This window comes from Bufo bufo, chromosome 2 (assembly GCF_905171765.1).
Source record: "Bufo bufo chromosome 2, aBufBuf1.1, whole genome shotgun sequence".
Lineage (NCBI taxonomy): Eukaryota > Metazoa > Chordata > Amphibia > Anura > Bufonidae > Bufo > Bufo bufo.
The window spans coordinates 73077359-73098316 of NC_053390.1; the positions used below are offsets into that span (position 1 = coordinate 73077359).

A 20958-nucleotide genomic window follows, 5' to 3' on the forward strand; every position below is an offset into this window, starting at 1 on the left:
GGCTGGAGTCAGTGTTTCAAGAGCCACCACACACAGACGTATCCAGGACATGGGCTACAACTGTCATATTCCATGTCAAGCCACTCATGACCCAGAGACAACGTCAAAATAGTCTTAACTGGTCTAAGGAGAAGTAGGACTGGACTGTTGCTCAGTGGTCTAAAGTAATGTTTTCAGATGAAAGTAAATTTTGCACTTCATTTGGAAATCAAGGTACCAGAGTCTGGAGGAAGAGTGGAGAGGCACACAATCCAAATTGCTCGAGGTCCATTGTGAAATTTGAAATCTGCTGGTGTTGGTCCACTGTGTTGTATCAAGTCCAAAGTCAGCACAGCCGTCTACCAGAAAAGTTTAGATCACGTCATGCTTCCCTCTGCTGACAAGCTTTATGAAAATGCTGATTTCATTTTCCAGCAGGACTTGGAACCTGCCACACTTCTAAAAGTACCAATATCTGGTTTAATAACCACGGTATCACTGTGCTTGATTGGCCGGCAAACTCACCTGACCTAAACCCCATAGAGAATCTATAGGGTATTGTCAAGAGGAAGATAAGAGACACCAGACCTAACAATGCAGATGAGTTGAAGGCCGCTATCAAAGCAACCTGGGCTTCCATAAGACCTCAGCAGTGCCACAGGCTGATCGCCTCCATGCCACGCCGCATTGATGCAGTAATGCATGCAAAAGGAGCCCTGACCAAGTACTGAGTGTGTTTATTTGTACATACTTTTTAGGAGGACATTTCTGTATATAATCTTATATAATCTAATTTTGTGAGTTTCAGAATTTGGGGTTTTCACTAGATGTAAGCCAAAATCATCAACATTTAAACAAGAGATACAGCAGCTCTTTATATACGGTGCTCTTAGCGTGTATCTGTCTTGACCATACAGAACCCTCTCGCTATGTGTGACCAGCCTCCTCTGACCACTGTGGACACCACTGATGTACTACATAATCTTCTCATCCAAGTCTTTCTGAGATGTGAAAGGTGTATAGAAATAATCTATAAAAAAAAACAAAGTCCTAAAATTGAAACTACTACAAAAACATGTGTAAAAAAATATATAAAAAATTACAAAAATAAAAAAATTGAAATCCCCCTTTTCCTTAGAATAAAAAAACAAATACATAAATAATAAAAAATATAAACATCATGGGCATCACTGCGTCCAAAAAACTCCCGTACTATTAAAATATAAAAATACTTTTCCAATAACGGAAATAAGTATCAAAATGGCCGATTTGCCGTTTTTGTTATTGATTCTCTTACCCAAGAAAAGCAATAAAATGTGATCAAAAAGTCACACACACTCCAAAATGGTATCAATAAAAACTACAGATTGTCCCGCAAAAAATGAGCCACCATACATCTAAGTAGATATAACTATAAAAAAAGTTATGGGGGTCAAAATATGGTGAGGTGGAAATTTTTTTTTTTTTCAAAGTTTTAATTTATTTTTACACTATTTAGAAATTTTTTACCTATACATAAAGGATATCGATGTAATCATACAGACCCAGAGAATGAATGGCATGGGTCAGTTGTGCCGCAAAAGGAACGCCGTGGGAACAAAACCTGTAAAACGGTTTAGGAATTATGTTTTTTTCCCATTCCACCTCATTTGTCCAGCAAAAAAAGCCCTTTTATGGATATGTAAACGAAAAAGTAAAAAAGTTATGGCTCCAGGAAGACAGGGAAGAAAAATGAAAATGCAAAAATGAAAAAAAATTCTGGTTTCTCTGAGATTTTGGTATTGATAAACTATCCTCAGGATAAGTCATCAATATCAGATTACAAGGGATCCAACAACTCACTGTCTGAAGAGGGGGGAGCGCTACAACCTTTTCCTAGGCCAGTCACGTCACGTTCATCGGTCCCGTGGTCTAGGCGCATTACAGGCCCATTTTTCGTAAACTGTCAGGAGGCCATGGCGCTGACTGGATTGCTGCGGCCTCCTCAGACAGGGATCCCAGGTGTCAGTCCCCCAACAGTCTGATAATGATGACCTATCCTGAGGATAGATCATCAACATCAGAATCTTAGAAAACCCGTTTATGGTGCATTCACACGACCGTATCCGTTTTGCCGTCCACTAATTGTGGATCCATAAAATACAGATGTGGTCTGTGCGCATCCTGCACTTTTCGAGGGACCCATTGACAAAAATGCCTATTTTCTGCAAAACAGACAAGAATGGGACATGTTCTATAATTTGCAGCTTGGTCACACAGATGTTGACAACAAACAGATGACATCCTTGTGTTGTCCGTAGCTTTTTTTTTTTGCGGTCCCATAGAAATGAATGGGTCCACATTTGATGCGAAACGAACGTGGACCGAAAATATGGTCATGTGAATGCCCCCTTCATGTGTTTTTCAGGTTTCTTGGGTGTGTATGATATTCAATTTATTGAATTTATTGCTGCTCAGCTGGGTTAGAGGCTGATGTTACTGCATTAGGCTAATTTCACACAAACAAGTTTTCTGTCCGGATGAGATGCGTGTTGTGAACACATAGCATCCAGACTGAATCCTGACCCATTCATTTTGTTAAAGATGTGTGAATTTGACTGTTAAAGATGTGTGAATTTTATTCTATATTCAGTATCTCTAGGACTGTAATGAGTTAAACTTTTTCTTCTCCAAGTGCCTCCCTCCCACCCCCTCTCTTTGTTTAAAGACTGTAGAGAGAGGGGGGCAAAGTGCTGCGGGCAGTGTCTGATTTCTCACCTTTCTGCAGGTGTCCCATAGAGTATGGTGGAATGCGTGGACCAATCACATGACTTGATGATATATGTTGTTCACTGCCTATAGAGAAGCACCTCTTTGAAGTGTCACATATGACGTATGCAGTAGTAGTGTTAGACCGTCCACCATTAACAAATGGCGACCCTTAGATGTTAAAATTAGCTTAACATTCCAAAGTGGTACCTACTGCGCAGATGTGAAGAGGGTTATCTCTGTTTCTCTTATCTCTTCTTAACTTTGACCAATGAAACAATGGTTTGTGTCTCAGTGAGGACTGCCCTCTTCTGAAGATATATATACGCTTACCTGATGTAATAAAAGTTAGAGATTGCTTTGACCAACTTCTGTGTCAGTGTTCAGTCTCTCAGCCATGCGTGGATATTAACCCCCTGGGGGGGTACATTGATCTGGAACACCAGAGTGTATCTAAAATGCCTTATATTAGGGCTGCTTTAACAAATGGCCCCCAACGTGGGGCCCCAAGGCGAAGGGAGCATCAACAGCCGACACACAAGAGGCCCCAGGACTTGACGAACGGCAGAGAGGAGATGGCCGGCTTTCATAGAATGGTAAGAATACTCTTACCTGCCTTTCTGCCATTTAGTTCGTCACTTCATGTTGGCTTAGTCTGCTGTGAGGTGGTACCCATGTAAGTATAGTAGTCGGCTGTAATGCTGAAAGCCTGGGGTCCATAGAACCATAGTCTGAAATCATAGATCACTCTGGTGTGTATATGTTTTGTGTGTGTTTGTAATTTATGTGAGGAGTGAGCAGGGGCGGATTAAGTGCATGATAGGCCCGGGGCTGTCTAACCAACTTGCCCCCCCCCCCCCCATTTTAGTTTAGTGTTTTTTTTTTTGTATGAAGAGGCTGTGGTGCTTCATGAGCGCCACAGTCTCTTCTTAGGCCATATGACATCTTCAGACAAAAAAAAAATACCCCAAATTGGGTCCTAAACTGAAAAATTTGGTCGCCAAATTTAAAATACATATAATTATAATAAAAAAGACATGGAGGAGAATACAGCACCACATACCTCTTACATCCAGTGACATCTCCTGTCATGTAGACCTTCTCTTTCCTCTTCTCCTCCATTTGACCCAGACCGCCATGGCAAATTCTTTCAGCCGCATCTCGTCTCTACAGTTTGTAACACAGACACGTTAGATTTCTCAATTCCTCCTCATCCTGGTGTCCCCACAGTGTCATCCTGCTGCCACTCCCAATACTGTGCCCGTTGTGCCCCCCAATGTCCAAGGTACTATACTGCTGAAAAAATAGTGACCCTAATAGACATAATTGGAGTCATTTATCAAACTGGTGTAAAGTAGAACTGGATTTCCAAAAGAGCTGTCAAATATGAAAGGTGGAATCTGATTGGTTGCTATGGGCAATTAAGCCAGTTCTGCTTTACACCAGTTTGATAGATTACCCCAAATGTTCCTATAGTGTCCACAGCAATTATAATGTCCCCTAGAGACCCCCAGTAATAATAACACCCTATATTGTGCTCCAGGTAATAATCCCTGTATAGTGTCCCCAGAAATAATAGAATTGTCCCTACAGTGCCTCCCCAATAGCAACACCCCCATATAGTAATTTCCACCACACTGCCCCCACATAGTAATTACCCCATTGTAATTTCCCCCCACACAGTAATTTCCCCCAAACTGCCCCCACACAGTAATTTGCCCCACACTGCCCCTACATAGTAATTTCCCCCACATAGTAATTTGCCCCCACATAGTAATTTGCACCCACACTGCCCCCACATAGTAATTTCCACCACACTGCCCCCACATAGAAATTACCCCCACACAATAGTTTCCCCCCACACTGCCCCCACATAGTAATTTGCACCTACATAGTAATTTGCCCCCACATAGAAATTACCCCACACTGCCCCCACACAATAGTTTCCCCTACATAGTAATTTGTCCCCACATAGCAATTTCCCCCCACTGCCCCCCACATAGCAATTTCCCCCACACTGTCCCCACACAATAGTTTCCCCCACATAGTAGTCCCTCCCATAATAATTTGGCCCCACACTGCCCCCACATAGTAATTACCCCACACAATAGTTTCCACCACACTGCCCCCATATAGTAATTTGCCCCCACATAGTAGTCCCTCCCATAATAATTTGCCCCCACACTGCCCCCACATAGTAATTTGCCCCCACACTGCCCCCACATAGTAATTTGCCCCCACACTGCCCCATATAGTAATTTGCCCCCACATAGTAGTCCGGCTCCCATAATAATTTGCCCCCACACTGCCCCCACATAGTAATTTGCCCCCACACTGCCCCCACATAGTAATTTGCCCCCACACTGCCCCATATAGTAATTTGCCCCCACATAGTAGTCCGGCTCCCATAATAATTTGCCCCCACATAGTAGTCCCTCCCATAAAAATGTAGCCCCACACAGCCCCACATTCCCCCTCCCATGTACTCGAGGTCCCTTCCCTAATATGTCCTCCTCTGTGTCTCGTCCCCCACATGTCTCCCAAAGTAGGCACATGAAATAAAAAAATTAAAATTGGAAAACAAAATGAAAAGCTAAATACTTACCGTCCAGGGCCAGGCACTTGATCGCAGACGAAGGCGGGATGAGGCAGGCACATGTCAATGTGCTGTGTCCCGGCACAGGCGCGTGATGACATCATCACGCACGCCTGCGCCGGGATTTCACTACCGCATAGGCCTCAGGCCTACTAGGCCTGAAGCCTATGGCGGTGATAGGCGACGGGACAGGGAGCTATGCGCAGGGCCGGACTGGGGATAAAAACCAGCCCTGGAAAAAGTTGCATACCAGCTCCACAGCATTGCGTCGTTATTTACTTGTTTATAAAAGGCGAAAGCATTCATTTTAAAACACGTGTGTAAACACGAATATGAATTTTGCCCCACAATAGCTCTTTTGTAGAACCCCCATTGTTTATATTATCACAGCAGACCAGCTTTTCCCAAACAGGATGCGATAACGATATGCGATATTTTAAGGGAATTGTGGTAGAGGTCTATTTGCAGTGTTATGGGGGATCTGTGGATGGAGCTGTTATGGGGGATCTGTGGATGACACTGTTATCGAGGGGATCTGTGGATGACACTGTTATGGAGGGGATCTGTGGATGACACTGTTATGGAGGGGATCTGTGGATGGCACTGTTATGGGGGATCTGTGGATGGCACTGTTATGGAGGGGATCTGTGGATGGCACTGTTATGGAGGGGATCTGTGGATGACACTGTTATGGGGGATCTGTGGATGGCACTGTTATGGGGGATCTGTGGATGGCACTGTTATGGGGACCTATGGATGATGCACTGTTATAGAGGATGTGTGCTATGACACATAGGGCCATGAGGGGGGCCTGCATAAGATGCTATATGTGTGAATGACACACATATAGCATGTTTTGCTGGCCCCTCTCATGGCCCTATGTGTCACAGACTCACAGCATTACTTTATTAATGTCCCCTCATGTGTCCTAAACCACGAACATAACTGTCTTTGTATGCAAAGTCTTTCTTTACTGCTGAAACAATCCCTCTCCTATTGATATTGAAAATCACCAGCCTCTCTGTATTCAGCCTCCTACCTGACACACAGCCCTGGCCCCTGAACAGCCGGATGACAGCTCTGCACAAGCAGGCTTAAGGACCTTCCGTGATGTCATGATCATGTGATCAGTCACATGTGTGGGAGGAGTCAGGCTCCGGGCAATGTCTGTGCTGGAGCCTGCTGTTGGGGGCGGGGCCGGGCTCCTCTCTCTGTCAGTCACTCTGTGTAAAATACTACACCAGCCAAGGAGCCTCCTCGCTGTCGGCACGGCCGGCAGTATGTGGGCGTTCGGGTCGGCGCTGGGCCCCCCAGCGGTGCTGGGCCCGGGGCTGCCGACCCGAACATCCCTATTGTAATCCGCCACTGGGAGTGAGTTGAGCACAGACGGTAAAACCACAGACAAAGGGAGGGGACAGTAACCTCCTGGTTTGGAAGGGGGCGCTGTAGCGCCGAGGTGTGGGACAAAGAAACTCCGGCTGACCTGACCAGGGAGACGGTAGATCCACATGACTCATGTAGCTAAGGGAAGACTGCGGAGACTACCTGACCTGACCCTAGGAAGACGGTAGATCCTCATGACTCGTTGATCTAAGGGAAGACTGCGGAGACTACCTGACCTGACCCCAGGAAGACGCGACGGAGCCCGCCTGACCCTCTAGGGGGAAGACGTGCGAGGAGTCCCAGCTGACTAGTCAGACGTGATAGTCAGATTTGAGCAAACCAGTGGGAGGGTGAATCCTTTGTCTGCGGAGGAAAGGGTTAAAGGTGCTGATCACTCCTCTGTTTTGTGTGTGTCAGTCTGGAATACTGTTTTAAGATGGGTTAGTCCCACTCACATGGAGACGGAAAATATACTGCTCCAAGCAGTGTACTGTGGGAATCCAGCTTTTAACAAAATGACTGTATGATTATAACATGTATATTGTCTTACAGCGACAGACCATCAGCAATTCTGGGTGTGGTGTGGCTATCTGTTTCCAGGAAAGCTGTGTTTGTCTGTGCTGCAAGTTTTGGGATGAAACAATGTGGGTTGGAAGACATAAATGATTCAGTGGAATGTGAATGGGTGTGGCTTTGAGTTGTAATTGAGGCGAATATGTGTGAAGACTGATTATGAGCTGTTAATGAAAATGAGTACATAAAAATGTATATGAATGCGTATGGAGTACGGTATTTGTTTTTTAAAATAATATGCGCATTGAGGATTTTATTTTATTTTATTTTTCTTGGAAGTTTTTGGTTTTTATTGGTGCCAACAGCATTGATCAAGCTGTACATTTTTTTATATCGAAGTCAATGAAAAGTTTTTATGGGCCCTTTGTGTGGTTTATGTCCGTATTGTCAGATCTGTTTGTTTCAATGTTTGAAGTTACGTGTTACATGTTAAGTGTTGTGCTAAACATCAGAGCTCTGTTCTTATAGATAGCTGGGACATTACTGACGGACAAAAAGGAAGACCACAGCGTCCGACTGAAGGGGGTGGACTTAGATGACTCAGAGCGAAGGGACGAGGATAGGGGTGGACGTTACAGACAACGACAGCCCTTGTGCCCATCCCCTAGTTATAAGACACTCCCATGGAAGATGAGAAGTCCTGTTTTGTTTTCCAGTCTACTAATTCCGCGATAGGGAAAGTTGGTTACTTCTGTAAGCTAAAATGCAGAGTAACATCAAGCGGCATTGGGTGGTTCAGTGGTGCCAACCATAGGTAGTGTTCCTTAGGCATTGCTACAGCCCTGATGTCAAACGCCTCATTGAAGTGAGGAAAAAGTAAGTCTGCCACCCTATGATGGGCCTGCAGAGTCTGTGGGACCCAGATCCCAGAAGAGAGAGTGTTGTGCTGTGTGTGGTACTCCTCGTCCACACCACACGAGAGGATTGTATTCTATGTTGACCATGCCCGGATCACTGTCCGTCCCCACAGACACCCATGTTTTTTTGTCATAAGGAAAACACAAAGACAGGTGAGGGGGAGTTAGATCAAGATTAGGAAACAGGAAATCCAGTATCGGCTCTACTTTTAAACATTTTTAGCAGATTCAGTCTGGTCCAATGATATCCCTCACTCTGGGTGATAAAGAAGTAGTCCCGTTTTTTGATTGATACTGGAGCAGCCAAGACAGTTGTGCACAGCAAACATGGCCTCCCCTGATTTACTCTCCAAGCACACCAGTCTTTGGGTAGAAGTGGATGGGAAAGTAGTATGCTCCTTTTTTCAACAGAAACCATCCATATTAGATTTGCCCCTAACCAAGATGCGCTTGCCCGTTTGCTGGTCAGTGGTAACGTACCTTGTTGCCTCCTGGGTGCAGATTTGCTTGCAAAAGAACATGCTGGTATCTCACATCAGGAGGACGGCACTGTGAAGCTTACAGGTGCCCTCAACGACCAGGAACTTTGTTTGTTGGCCATTAGTGATAAAATTCACTGGTCCATGTTTGTATCAGTACTCCCAGAACCTGAGAAAAGCAAAACCACTCACCATTGGATGGTACATGACCTACATGCCGTTAATGAGGCCACAGTTTCTAACACCCACATCGTGCCCAATACACACACCTTGTTGGCTCAGGTTCGCATTACCCCTACTCACTCTACTGTGATTGATTTGTCCTTTAGTCCCTACCGCCTCACAGATGAGGTGGTAGATGCTTTTTATGCCTAGAACTGGCAATTTTGTGTCCCCCCACACTGGGCCTATCAGATTATTACATTTAGATTGTATTGTTATGAAGTGAGTGGCCATGACTTAGCTGTCCTCACCCAACTGCATGGCCAGCAATAACGCCCCGTAGCATATTATTCAGCCAGACTTGATCCCGTGGCCAGAGGTGCCCCTTTCTGCATCAGAGCTGTAGTAGTTGTACTAGCTATGTTTGATGAAAGCTCTGAGATAGTACTGAACCACAAAATGATGGTGATATCACATCTATCCTCATGAACGTACAATCCAAATGATTGTTTTGTTGCCCGTTATTTGAGAATGCAGTGTTCCATTTTGTTGCCTGACAATGTTGCTCTCCAAAGGTGTAATACTTTGGACCCAGCCACCCTGTTGCCTCTGGATCAAGGGGGAAGGGAAGAGTTAGGGCACCGCACTTTAAACTTTTCTTCCAGATTCAAAGGAAGAGGCTCCTGACTGTTTGCAGATGATGTCACAAGAGGTAGTGGGATTTGGTAAATCAGCCATTAGGTAATCTAGATAATGTGCTCTTTGTGGATGGATCGAGGTATGGCCAGGATGGCAGGTAGTACACAGGTTGAGCAGTGGTGATTAAACGTGAACTACCACACATGTCGGCTCAAGAAGTGGAGCTAAAAGACTCTGAAGATGGCTTGCAGATATGCAGATGGAAAAACAGCCAACATTTACACTGATTCCAAGTGTGCTTTTGGGATAGCCCATGACTATGGGCCCATATGGAAAGCCAGAGACTCCTTGATCGCTTCAGGTAAACCCATCGAAAATGGGGAAGCAGTGAGGTCTCTGATGGAAGCCCTCTTGTCACTAACATGAGAGGTGATGATAGCAATGAAAGGCCACTGTAAACAGATGCAGAGGAGGCAAAGGGGAAAGCCACGGCAGATCAGGCGGCAAAAATGGCTGCCAAATTACCTAAGCAGACCCCTGTCTTAAGTGGCCACAGTTCAGGTCCCTGAAATAACTCCTCCTGTCTCCCGAAAGTTCTTAAGACCTTACAGAACCAGATGGGGAAGGAGGAAAGGGACTTGTGGATGGAAAAGGGGGGACTACAAATAAGAAGGGAAACTTTACCTTTCCAGGTCCCTCTACTCCACGATGGCACAGGCAACCCATGGAGTGATGCACCAGACAAAAACTGCTATGTGTGATTTAGTACGTAGCATATGGTACGCCCCAGGGTTCAGCACTGTAACAGTCAGACATACTCAAGGATAAATGGTTCGTGCCCACAACAACGTGGGCAAGGTGGTTAAGGTACCCAAGAAACAAGTCTTGATTTTTTGTATCTGTTTCAACGTTTACAGACTACCTTCAACTACACAAGGTGGGCATGTATGAGTATGTATTGATATGTGACTTGTTTTCAGGATGGCCAAAACCGTACCCAAAGAAGATTATAGCCGAAGTTGTGTGCAGGTATGGGGTACCTTAGATCATTGAAAGTGACACAGGTGTTCACTTCACGGGTGAAGTGATGCAGGAGATGATGAAGGTTTTGGGTGTAGGACAGGCCTTACATGCTTCGTACCATCCACAAAGCAGCAGTAGAGTAAAAAAAACTGAACGGGACACTAAGTTAAAATTCAAAAAGCCTTAGAGTGCCTGCTGGTAGCCCTCTTTTAGTAAGGTATACGCCTAACCGTGAGACAGGCCTTTGTCCCTATAAGGTCCTTTTTGGGTCAGCCCCTAGGATAGGATTTATTTCCCACAGCAGCTCCAGATGCAACATGGTTGTCTGGCAGATTATGTGATCAGTTTTGTACAAGCATTTGACTAAAGTATATTTTTGAGTTTTTTGTTTCACTTCCAGGTTTTGATAAAGTACCAGGAACCCACCCACTTGTGTCTGGAGATTGGGTGGTAGAAAAAGACACGTTAGAAAAGTCCTAAAACCCTGGTTTGATGGTCCATTCCGAGTGTTGTTGACCACAAGCACAGTGAAGCTCAAAGAAAGCATAATTGGATTGATTTCAAGGAAGTGTTGAGACTGGTTTTCCCTTGTGTGACTGTTGATCATTACTTAAAAGAATATGGAAAATTGTATGAAAACATCGATCCGGAAAATCTGAAGCATTGATGACCTCCAGTCCCCCCATATAATGTCAACGCCAGTTAGGGAAAGATCATCTGACTTCCCCGTGCTCAAATCCAGTGTCACGGGAGGCTGTTCGCGAGGAATGACTTGTCGTGGAAGCTGGTGAAGAGGAGGCGGAGCATTGGGACAGATGGTTAGGTTTAGGGAGAGAATGAAATTCAAGGGGGGACTGTTAAAGATGTGTGAATTTTATTCTATATTCAGTATCTCTAGGACTGTAATGAGTTAAACTTTTTCTTCTCCAAGTGCCTCCCTTCCACCCCCTCTCTTTGTTTAAAGACTGTAGAGAGAGGGGGGCAAAGTGCTGCGGGCAGTGTCTGATTTCTCACCTTTCTGCAGGTGTCCCATAGAGTATGGTGGAATGCGTAGACCAATCACATGACTTGATGATATATGTTGTTCACTGCCTATAGAGAAGCACCTCTTTGAAGTGTCACATATGACGTATGCAGTAGTAGTGTTAGACCGTCCACCATTAACAAATGGCGACCCTTATATGTTTACATTAGCTTAACATTCCAAAGTGGTACCTACTGCGCAGATGTGAAGAGGGTTATCTCTGTTTCTCTTATCTCTTCTTAACTTTGACCAATGAAACAATGGTTTGTGTCTCAGTGAGGACTGCCCTCTTCTGAAGATATATATACGCTTACCTGATGTAAAGTTAGAGATTGCTTTGACCAACTTCTATGTCAGTGTTCAGTCTCTCAGCCATGCGTGGATATTAACCCCTGGGGGGGGGGGGTACATTGATCTGGAACACCAGAGTGTATCTAAAATGCCCTAATTTAGGGCTGCTTTAACAATTTCAATGGTCTGTGCACAAGTCGTTTTTACCATATTATCTCTGCATTCAGGAAAACGCAGCATGTTCTATATTGTGCATTTTTAATGTAGCTCTGGCTCCGTAGAAGTGAATGGGGCTTGTGTGAAAAATGGAAGGCGTCTGAGTGCAACGTATTTTTCACTGATGGTTCTAGGAGATGTAGATTGTTATTCTTCAGTTTTGTGAAAAACACATGCAATCCGGATGAAAAAAAAAAAAAAAAAAAAAAAAACATTGATCGCAATTGCAGACAAAACTGATTGAACTTACGTGCAAAAGCATCCGTTTTTCACTGAACAGATCCTGACACAATCCGTTCGTTGGAAAGAGTCCAAATGCCTAGGGCAGCATGAGCTGTAAATACGACCCTGCTAGCCACTACATGTGATATTTATCCGGTCACTACATGTGATATTTATCTGATCACTACATGTGATATTTATATGATCACTATATGTGATATTTATCTGATCACTATATGTGATTTTTATCTGATCACTACATGTGATATTTATCTGGCCACTACAAGTGATATTTATCTGGTCACTATATGTGATATTTATCTGGCCACTATATGTGATATTTATCTGATCACTACATGTGATATTTATTGGTCACAACATGTGATATTTATCTGGCCATTATATGTGATATTTACCTGAGGAAGCCAGCAAGTCTGGCGATACGTGTTGGGCTCTTTTCCTGACCACCACGCACACCCCCCACCATGCTACCTCTATGTTAAGTATTTGAGCTTTTATTCATTGTTGATGGATTACATGCACTTTATAATGTCATATACTCATTGATGTGGGGGCATGCTTATGACTTTGTGGTGAGCCAGAGTGGCATGTGTTGATATATGGTTCACATGGCCCTGATTTGTTGTATACAACGATTTTAACTTATTCTGTGTCGTGTCTGTTTTCTTGAATAAATTTGTTATATTTTAGATGTGCGGCTCCTGTTTCAGTATTCTTTCTCTCTTCTTTTACATTGTGCACTGCATACCGAGAGCCGGCACTCTTCCTTTACTTTTGGATGTGCCCCTATCTTTTGAATTGCCTGCTAGCCACTACATGTGATATTTATCCGGTCACTACATGTGATATTTATCTGATCACTATATGTGATATTTATCTGATCATTATATGTGATATTTATCCGGTCACTATATGTGATATTTATCTGATCACTACATGTGATATTTATTCGATCACAACATGTGATATTTATCTGATCACTATATGTGATATTTATCTGATCACTATATGTGATATTTATCTGATCACTATATGTGATATTTATCTGATCACTATATGTGATATTTATCTGATCACTATATGTGATATTTATTGGTCACTACATGTGATATTTATCTGGCCACTATATGTGATATTTATCTGATCACTATATGTGATATTTATTGGCCACTATATGTGATATTTATCTAGACACTATGGTGGTAATTTATCATGTTGAAATCTGCCTAAATTACGGGTATTTCAGGCGCAGATTGCAGCGCAGAGGTTAGTTGTTGCTGCAATTTGCGACTTCTCCCCGCTCACGCCAGGTCTAAAAAAGTAGGCGTGCTGTGGGCGGAGAAGGGGATTGGCCAGTAGGCCGTCTCATTTACCATTTTCTACGCTTGTTTCAGGCGTAGAAAAAAGGTCGAAATGTAAGACAACTAGGAACCTGTTTTACATTTAGAACTGGCGGAGGATCCGCGGAAGTTATGTAGAGGTCTGCGCCTCCTTATAACTCCGGCAGATCCATAGCTAGCTATAGAGCTTTATTAAAACCAGCGTCTAAAACGCCTGTCTTAATAACAGGCCCCTATATATGATATTTATCTGACACTGCAAACTGGTGTAAAGTAGAACTGAATTAGTTGCCCATAGCAACCAATCAGATTCCACCTTTCATTTTTGACAGCTCCTTTGGAAAATGAAATGTGGAATCTGATTGGTTGCAATGGGCAACTAAGCCAGTTCTACTCTACACCAGTTTGATAAATCCCCCCTATATATGCCCTTTATCTGGTCGCTCTATGCTCGTGTCATATATCTTAGAATTAAAAAAGAACCTCCTATCAAAAAAAAAGTCCATGGAGCATCTATATGTAAAGTAAAGATCTTGGAACTTGGATCACTACATGTAACACCTTCCAGGACATATTGTAATAGGCGTTTTATCTTCACTCATTCAAGTTTTTTTTTCTTCATTTTCCAGCAGTGTATTTCTCACACAGAATGGGGCACAACAGATGGAAATGTCACTGCTTTGATTCGGCCTAGTCAACCACTACCAGCAGACACATCCAGAGGATTGCATGGAGCGGCACATTTTGCAACAACTAGCAATTTTTGCAGCAATTACATACAGTTCATTGAATTCACACATGAATTCACATGGGTTAAAAAGGAGAACTTAAAGGGGTTTTGTCACTTCAGCAAATGGCATATATTATATAGATTCTTATTCATATTGAGACATACCCTGGGTAAGGTTTATCAAATAATTTATTTACAAATGCCTAAGCAGGTGTTGAACCTATCTTGCCCCAGGTAAGAATTTAATACTTCACTTTTATTATTATTTGAGTTAAAAAATGTGCTTTATACCTTTATTTTATTTTACTTAAAGAGCCAAAGAAAAGAAAAAGGTTAAAAATACAGTAACCACTCCACTGTATGGTCGAATATTGCTCAGTGGGTCAAGAGGGAGAGTTCGTGCACTATCTCTCACCCCTGTCACCTACAGGCAGTTTGCTGCCTTCATGCCGCTTGCAGTGGCACCTTCAACTAGGCTGAATTGTGGGAACTGAATTCACTCATCCCACTACAACTACAGCACATAGATAGTACCATATGCTAACTGATCTTTATCTATCTCTTTGGTGGTGCACACTGCATTCGGAACATTCACGGTTTTGGTACCGTGTCACACTGCTAAACTACTCTAGCTTTGATAATTAAGCCAGCCGGACTACTACTAACTAACTGACAGTGGAGTAATTCGCTGATTTAAAAACTAAATCTGCCCCCCAACATGTTTCACCAGATGACTGGCTTCTTCAGGGGATTTGGGCAGCAATCAGTACCCTATCAAACTGGAGGTTTATATAGTTGATGTTGTGATTGACAGGCTCTGCACCCAATATATTGTGTGACTGAGTACCTGTCATCTGGCTGCGTCTGTAACCAGACCTCCATGACAGGATGATCCGCCAATCTGCACCGTCTACCTACATCGTCATCCCTAGTGCACTTACTGAGAATGTCATCAGTGACGTCCTGCCCTTCCAGTAGCTGCGCCGACACTTAGAGCGTGAAGGCTCGTCTGGTTGAGCTGCGCATGCGCGCAGACTTTGATTTTCAAAGAGGAGAATACTGCGCGCACAACGGCTGAGCACAAATACTGCGCGCACTTAGAGCTGAGCGACGGTGGAGCATGTCATCTGTGCACTAGAACAGTGCTGTGATTAGTAAGACTAATAATAATAGATAGGTAAATGTGAGCAGGATAAATGAAGCTAATAGTGTTAGAATAAGTGAATATACCATAATATATACTAGTGATGATATACTTATAACTAAATAGGTGGGCAAGACTTAAGTGGGCTCTAAAACTTGATACCCTGGTTAGTATGTTTTGTATATGATGCTGCAAAGTTGACATGCTAATCTGTGATAGCCACGTGTCACTCACTACTAGGATGTTATATCTCCTGGTCATCTATGGTTTGGCACAGTGTCGACTGTCGTACCTCAGATGTTTAATTTAGAGGGGGCTACATGGGATGATGGTGCAGAATCAATCTGCCATAGGGTTTGTACTATATTACAGCATTGCTCAAATATTATATGACATGAGCATCTATAGTTCTAGCACCGTATCTACACAGTGCCTCAACTATATAGTTTAGAGGGGTATGGTGCAGAATGATCTGCCATAGGGATTGATCCATATTGCAGTACAGGTCACATTTGCAAGCAACCATTACAGAATACATTCTTAATCTGATTAATAAAGTAGAAAAGCCTCTATTTGCAAAAAGGCATAATCAGTGAGTAGAGTACTCAAAATTGGCTCTTATATACATGGGTGTCAGCTGACACTTGAAATAATGGAAAAAGTCATAACGTGGAGATGACTAGAAATATGTAATTTATTGTCACCTAAGTCTTCTCCCTCGTTTTCACAGGAAAGCAGTAAATGCAAATCCCTAATTAAGCCCCTTTGGACTGAGACTATCAAGTAGATAGATCCATCTTGTTTCTTCTTTCAGAAGGATAGTATCAAGATCACCCCTTCTGACACCTAGAGTTTTTTTGCAGATACCCCAAAATTTGAGTACTTTGTGATCTCCATCATGATATGCCCTTACATGTCTGGAGATAGACGTATCTGCCTTGGTGTTAATGCTACTAATGTGCTGACAAATTCTTCTCCTAAACTCTTGAGACGTCTTACCGACATATATCTTAGGGCATGAGCATTGAATGGCATATACTATGCCTTTGGTCTTACAATTTATATATTGTCTGATATGGTATTCTTTTTCATCTACAGGGTTGGTGAATGAGCGACATCTTCTCACAAGAGGACAGAACACACAGTCTCCACATGGGTAAGTGTCTACTATTTTAGATGTTAGCTAGGTGGTCTTTGGCGGTTCAGGGCGGTAGAAACTGTGAACCAATACATCCTTCAAATTACTACCTCGACGGTAGGTGACACTGGGATTCTGCGTGATAACAGTCCTGAGATCATTATCTGCCCACAGGACATCCCAGTGTTTCTTCAGGATCCGAAACACTTGATTGTTTTGGGCATCAAAGGTGCCAATGCATCAACTTGTGCACCGGGTGCCTTTGGTGCAGCGTTTAGCAATTCTGTCCGATTGATGTTACTTGCTCTGGCAAATGCCTGATGCAAGACCTTTTTGGGGTATCCCCTTACTCGGAAATGATCGTACAGAGTATTACATTCTTTGATAAAACTGACATCGTCTGAACAGTTCCTGCGGGCTCTGATATACTGTCCCACAGGTATCCCCTTCCGGAGTGGTTTCGAGTGGTAACTGTTCCACTGCAGTAAGTTGTTTGTCACTGTGGGTTTCCGATGGATCTCGGATTGGATGTGGCCATCAGGGTCCAGGAAAACTCTGAGATCCAGAAACGTGATTGTATTATCATGAATCTCAGAAGTAAAAGTCATGCCAATGGAGTTTGTGTTAAGGATATGAACAAATTGGTGAAATTTTTCCGTGGTGCCTTCCCAGAGTATTAGCACATCATCAATGTACCTACCCCAGAAAAGTATGTGCTGTGTAAAATCAGAATACTCATGTGTAAAAACAATAGTGTCCTTCCACCACCCTAGAAACAAATTAGCATAATTTGGTGCGCACTTACTACCCATCGCGGTTCCAACCGCTTGTAGGTAGTAGTGTCCATCAAAAAGAAAATAATTGTGCGTGAGTAAAAATTGGAGGAGAGTTAAAATAAACTCATTATGTGCACTGAATTGGGTGCACTTAGTGAAAAGAAAAGTGGAGACTGCCTTAATCCCTAGGTCATGCCTGATGTTGGTGTACAGAGCCTCAACATCAAGGCTTGCTAGTTTGGTCTGTGATGTGACCTGTATGTCCTGGAGCCTGATGACCACATCCTTGGTATCCCTAATGTATGAAGGTAAGCTGGGTACAAATGGTGCTAAAAATTCATCTATATACTGGCTGATGTTTTCTGTCATGCTGTTATTGCCGGATACTATCGGTCTGCCTGGCACCGGCCGCCTTTGCTTGTGCACCTTTGGAATGGCATAGATGGTAGCAGTTGTTGGATGCATCTTAAAGAGGTATTTAAATTCCTCCTTAGAGATGAGTTTTTGTTCCTTTGCTGCAGAGAGTATCAACTTAATCAGATTGAGAATGTATTCTGTAATGGTTGCTTGCAAATGTGACCTGTACTGCAATATGGATCAATCCCTATGGCAGATCATTCTGCACCATACCCCTCTAAACTATATAGTTGAGGCACTGTGTAAATACGGTGCTAGAACTATAGATGCTCATGTCATAATATTTGAGCAATGCTGTAATATAGTACAAACCCTATGGCAGATTGATTCTGCACCATCATCCCATGTAGCCCCCTCTAAATTAAACAGCTGAGGTACGACAGTCGACACTGTGCCAAACCATAGCTGACCAGGAGATATAACATCCTAGTAGTGAGTGACACGTGGCTATCACAGATTAGCATGTCAACTTTGCAGCATCATATACAAAACATACTAACCAGGGTATCAAGTTTTAGAGCCCACTTAAGTCTTGCCCACCTATTTAGTTATAAGTATATCATCACTAGTATATATTATGGTATATTCACTTATTCTAACACTATTAGCTTCATTTATCCTGCTCACATTTACCTATCTATTATTATTAGTCTTACTAATCACAGCACTGTTCTAGTGCACAGATGACATGCTCCACCGTCGCTCAGCTCTAAGTGCGCGCAGTATTTGTGCTCAGCCGTTGTGCGCGCAGTATTCTCCTCTTTGAAAATCAAAGTCTGCGCGCATGCGCAGCTCAACCAGACGAGCCTTCACGCTCTAAGTGTCGGCGCAGCTACTGGAAGGGCAGGACGTCACTGATGACGTTCTCAGTAAGCGCACTAGGGATGACGATGTAGGTAGACGGTGCAGATTGGCGGATCATCCTGTCATGGAGGTCTGGTTACAGACGCAGCCAGATGACAGGTACTCAGTCACACAATATATTGGGTGCAGAGCCTGTCAATCACAACATCAACTATATAAACCTCCAGTTTGATAGGGTACTGATTGCTGCCCAAATCCCCTGAAGAAGCCAGTCATCTGGTGAAACATGTTGGGGGGCAGATTTAGTTTTTAAATCAGCGAATTACTCCACTGTCAGTTAGTTAGTAGTAGTCCGGCTGGCTTAATTATCAAAGCTAGAGTAGTTTAGCAGTGTGACACGGTACAAAAACCGTTAATGTTCCGAATGCAGTGTGCACCACCAAAGAGATAGATAAAGATCAGTTAGCATATGGTACTATCTATGTGCTGTAGTTGTAGTGGGATGAGTGAATTCAGTTCCCACAATTCAGCCTAGTTGAAGGTGCCACTGCAAGCGGCATGAAGGCAGCAAACTGCCTGTAGGTGACAGGGGTGAGAGATAGTGCACAAACTTTCCCTCTTGACCCACTGAGCAATATTCGACCATACAGTGGAGTGGTTACTGTATTTTTGACCTTTTTCTTTTCTTTGGCTCTTTAAGTAAAATAAAATAAAGGTATAAAGCACGTTTTTTAACTCAAATAATAATAAAAGTGAAGTATTAAATTCTTACCTGGGGCAAGATAGGTTCAACGCCTGCTTAGGCATTTGTAAATAAATTTATTATATAGAGAAAGTTAATACACTCCACTTACTAATGTATTGTTATTACCGATATTGCTTTCTTTGCTGTCTGAATACATTTTTCTATCTCATTATACACGGCTTGTTTCCATTGTTACGACCACCCTGCAATCCATCAGCATGGCTGTGCTTGCATATTATAGGAAAAAGCACCAGCCTATGTGCGCTCCCACGGTCCCGGTCACCAGAGAGGCCGACATTTTTTCCTACAGTATAGTGTGCAAGCACGACCACCACCACTGATGGATTGCAGGGAAAAATGAATCCAGCCATCAAAGGGAGGCAATATGGACAATCACAATACATTAGTAAGTGCCTTGTATTAACTTTCTCTACATGATAAATGCTACTTGCTGAAGTGACACAACCCCTTGAAGTAGAATAAAGAGAACCTTACCTGACTCAGAATCTGTGAAAGAAAAGCAAATGATTACAGAATATTAGTCCATATACCACACACTAATGTCCACATTGTGATTAATAACTAAAGAGGGGAAATGCTAGAGAAATAACATTCTCAGCTTATATTGTATTAACTTTCTCTACATAATAAGTAATGCCGATTTATTGGCCTGTATTAGTGGGTATTAGGGGGAGGGGCTCTGCCCCGCTATTTAGGGTCATTCCCCCCTCCAATACATTCTACGTCTGTTTCAGCACAGAACGTGGCTACAGCAGATTACAGCACTACAAACAGTGCCATACTGCCCCTCGTGCGTCTCTGGAGTGCGCCCCACAAGCCAGGTAAGTTGCTGCCTCAGTCAGCGGCCACGTTGCTTCAGTCCGGTCGTCTGCCTGGCAGCATCGGGTCCCACGCGGCAGTGTAGGTAGGATGTAGGGGTCAGCGTGATCCCGAGTTCATCGCTCAAATGTTTGGCATGGGCCGCTGTGCCATTAGTGAGGCAAGGTTTTCTCTTTACTCACATTTTCTTGCCCCCTCTCCTGTTTCTGCTGGCCTGCTTGCTAACGATCTCCAGCGCAGTGTCTCTGGCATCTTTCCTGTCTGGGTCCTTGCGCCCCTGGTGGCCACAGATAGGAATGCAGGCCGGGGCTTCACATGACAGCTTTGTTGCAAGCTAGGATACTGGCGCCCTCTGGTGTTCACTCCTGCTATTGTATAAAATAAAAAAAATAGAGAAAAGAAAATACATATATACTCATTTCATGTCAAATTTTATCAATATATACACACTCAATTATGTGGTATAAAAACAAAACAAAAAAAACACTCATTTATATGTTTGAGAGATATATATGTATGCAAAAAAAATTATAATAAAATATACAATAATATATATGCACGTTCAACGGTTATAGCTAGGTTCTCCTTTCTCATCTCACTAGTACGTGTTCAGTCATTTGCAGGTACGAAATTGCCACGTTAGTTCGCTTCATACCGTCATAGATTACACATAGCACGCTTGTACATTCATCAATCTCGTTCACCTTCCAAGTCACGTATCGCCGTTTCTTTCTTCTCAGGGTCAACTGTCGATTCTGGGTGGTCCAGTTTTGTTTCCAACAGGTAGTATAGGGAAGTTTTCAAGGATAGG

The 20958-nt window shown here is 43.2% G+C and overlaps 1 protein-coding gene across 1 annotated transcript in view; it reads right to left on the reverse strand.

Annotated features, from left to right (window-relative positions):
• LOC120992314 (von Willebrand factor A domain-containing protein 5A-like) overlaps window positions 1-20396 on the reverse strand; it is a 37994-nt gene extending 17598 nt beyond the window's left edge. The window contains exon 1 of the mRNA XM_040421227.1: window positions 20330-20396. The gene's annotated coding sequence lies outside the window, so the exon portion shown is untranslated. The remainder of the gene's footprint in view (window positions 1-20329) is intronic.
• Between the last annotated feature and the right edge of the window lie 562 nt (window positions 20397-20958).